Below are 3,540 nucleotides of genomic sequence, written 5' to 3' on the forward strand. Positions count from 1 at the left end.
TGTTTGCAAATGGGTCAAACTTAACCCAGTTACTGCAGTCAACAGTCCTGATTGACCAGCAAGTTTGTGTATTGTAATTGTTAGACGAACTGGATTACAGACAGTAAAGCATTACAGACAGTAAAGCATTACAGCTTACTTTTTGAGGTCCTCAGCTGGAAGTATGTTGCCACTGGTTTCCTTGGCGATTAGCACGACAAGTGTCTCTCCATTGCTGCCTTCAGTCACACTAAGGATCTCCACATCCAATCCGAGTGCTTTCTGGAGTGCCCTGAAAGACAGAGTGAACATGTGCGTGTGTTTGTTCATGAGACAGCCAGGGAGGAAGATAAAGGCTATATCAGGGCTATTCAATTAGTTTGTAATAGGGGCCAGTTCATGAAAAGTATCACAACTGAGGGGCCGGAGAAATACCGCTTGAAATATGTGTAATCACGTACAATACACTGTAAAAAGTTTCTGTGAATTTACAGCCAGATTCCAACATTATTCACCTGTTATTTTGAATAAACATGACTTTCCTGTCATTGGTAAAATGAGTGGGTTAAATCTCACTAAAATACTGTTATTTAACATAGGCTAATGTTTTCCCCGGAACACAGACACTTCCTGTTATCCTACAACCGGACCTGTGTCACACCAGTGTCACACAGACACCACGCCACATTTGGAGGATCGCTGGCATGTTTGAATAACGTTATTCTGAAAGATAGCATAGCACACAATGTCTATCTTTAAATTCACTGTTGTTTCAAATTGTCGGGTTATATGTTAATTGTCGGGTTCACATCTGACGACATTAGCGTACGTCGTCGGATGTCTCTGGAGTGAAGTCAGTGAAGTCCCCGGAGAACAATGGCTGCCTGTCAACGGTTGTCTGACTTCGGCAAAAGCCAAGGTAAGATTGACAATGTAAGATGTAGTTTGTCCGAATAGTTACTAGAGTAACTTAATCATTCCTGTCGTCTATGTCTAAACTTAACGTTTGTGCTGAGGATATACTGGGTTGACGAGGTGTCGGGGCAGCTAGCTGGTAATGTTATCGTTAGCACACTAGCTAGCAACTTTTAGCATGCCATATCAAAGCTGGCCAAACTCTTTTTTCTGTTAAATGTTGGGATTCGCCGGTCATGATTGAATTAGGAAATATAAGCGTTGGACATGTTTTACTTTTCTGTAAGAGACTGGGTTGATGAAGAAGCTATAGCTGCTAGCCTACTGTGAAGTTTCTGATAGCACGCTAGCATAACGTCAATGGTTAGCAATCTCGTTTAAAAGTCAACGAACTTTTCTGTTCAAAGTTAGCGTTCGCCCCCACCATCACTACGTTAATTTGAATTTCAAATTTCGAAGGTTGTGTTGCCAATACAGGTGAATATATCCGCTGATCAGGTTTTAGCTTGCCGTTTGCAGGAATGTTTCATTGTTGTTGTTTTTTATGTGTTAACGTCCTTATTTTTTTTCCAATAAGGTTATCAAGGAACGTAGTGGTGTACTGGATGGAGCTGCAAAGCCTAGCACTACCTTACACTGACAGACTTTGACTAGATTTGGGAAAGATTCTTGACAAGATTGTAGTCTTTTAACTAATATAATATAATATGCCCCTCATTCAAGTTTTAGGCTACTCAAAAGACTACAATCTTTCAAGAATCTTTCCCAAATCTTGTCAAAGTTTGTCAGTGTAAGGTAGGCTTAATCAGGATTTCTGGAGCAAGGTAAGGTCCTAAATTATATGAATATCTACAATTAAAATTTGATATAGTTTTATTTTTCCCAGTCAAAGAATCAAGAATTCCAAGAGGTGAAACAGTGCATTTTCTACAGCAGCCAGTAATGTAGACGTGTAGGCTATATTAGAACATTTTAAACGATTAAATGATCTATAAAACCTTTTCTTGCAGGAAGCTGAAAGAAACATTCCATGACAAATTGATTGATTGGTGCCAGGGACAGGGGTGGCAATTGCCTCTCAAGGCAGACACCACGTTTGAGGTAAGTGTCAAGTACATGTAGCACCACAGTCAAAGGTTTGGAGACGCATAGATATTTTTTTTTTTATTCCACTCCATTATAGACAGAATACCAACTGATATAATTTGCATTGCTTTTTTACCCAGGGCAGCAGTTTTCAGATTACATTCTGTGCTTACATAATTGCAAAAGGGTTTTTCAATGTTTTCTCAGTTAGCCTTTTAAAATGATGTTAGAGTAGTAAACAGAATGTGCTTTTGCAGCATTGGATGAATAGTTGTTAATAGTGGGCCATTTCTTTCTGCAACAGCCGAACACTTTTGCAAGTATGTAAGCACACAATGTAGTCTGAATCTGCTGTCCAGAACTATTTTTTGAGGTGGAGGATGAACGAACAGAAATAAACACTTAACAGTGAAAAATACTATTTTGTGTCTTAAAAGTATGTAAGTTGGCAATGGGACTGTTGTATAAAAGGAATATAGCGTAGCGTATTTTGCAAGGCTGTGGTTACTTATCCGCTATCAAGGCCGCGACCATGAGTGTTATATTGCTTTAAGAACACACCTCCAAGATGACAACTGCCTTCCTTAGGAAGCTGAAATTTTTCCCTGCTTGAATCCTAATATACTCCATCAGTCTTAGTAACTCTCTCTCTCTCTCCCCCCCCCCCCCCCTCTCTCTCTCTCTCTCTCTCTCTCTCATGCAGAAAAAAGGCCCAGAAGAGATGTACAATCAGAAAGTACAGTAAAGTGAATGTTACTTGATGGGTTCTTCTTTAGGATTGCATGCAGAACCACATAGCACACAATAGCCACAAGCCTAATGCAATGTTTTTGTTTTCTGTAATTATTCTTTTTCTAATAATACATACTGTACGTACACATACATTCTGTACATACACTATATTGCCAAAAGTATTTGGTCACCTGCCTTGACCCCCATATGAACTTCAGTCACATCCTATTCTTAATTCATAGGGTTTGATATGACGCCGGTGCACTCTTTGTACCTATAACAGCTTCAATTCTTCAGGGAAGGCTTTCCACAAGGTTTAGGAGTGTGTTTTTGGGCATTTTTGACCATTCTTCCAGAAGTGCATTTGTGAGGTCACACACTGATGTTGGACAGGCTCTCAGCCTGTGCTCTAATTTATTCGTAAACACACTTCTAAACCTTGTGGAAAGCCTTCCCTGAAGAGTTGAAGATGTTATAGCTGCAAAGGGTGGACCAATGTCATATTAAGCCCTATGGATTAAGAATAGGATGTGACTGAAGTTCATATGGGGGTCAAAGCAGGTGACAAAATACTTTTGGCAATATAGTGTATATGAGCCTAATGCGATGTTTTCTATAATAATAATAATTATTATTATTTTATACACATACATACTGTTCATTCGTACATGAGCCTAATGCAATGTTTTTGTTTTTAATTACCTACCTCTGTGCTTTATTCACTGATACTAAAAATATCATTATAGTAAATCTACATTTGCTTTAATCACTATGTTCTACTACATTTGCTGTTTGTGATGTGAAATAAAATACTTGTTAAATTTGTTA

At 38.7% G+C, this 3,540-nt stretch overlaps 1 long non-coding RNA gene across 1 annotated transcript; it reads left to right on the forward strand.

Moving 5' to 3' along the window:
* The first annotated feature begins 1,562 nt into the window (after positions 1-1,562).
* LOC134073848 (uncharacterized) lies at positions 1,563-2,764 on the forward strand. The gene is made up of 3 exons (XR_009937367.1): positions 1,563-1,718; positions 1,905-1,995; positions 2,684-2,764. It is a non-coding gene; the product is annotated as an uncharacterized LOC134073848 (long non-coding RNA).
* The last annotated feature ends 776 nt before the right edge of the window (positions 2,765-3,540 follow it).

Source organism: Sardina pilchardus, chromosome 1 (assembly GCF_963854185.1).
Source record: "Sardina pilchardus chromosome 1, fSarPil1.1, whole genome shotgun sequence".
NCBI classification, from domain to species: domain Eukaryota; kingdom Metazoa; phylum Chordata; class Actinopteri; order Clupeiformes; family Clupeidae; genus Sardina; species Sardina pilchardus.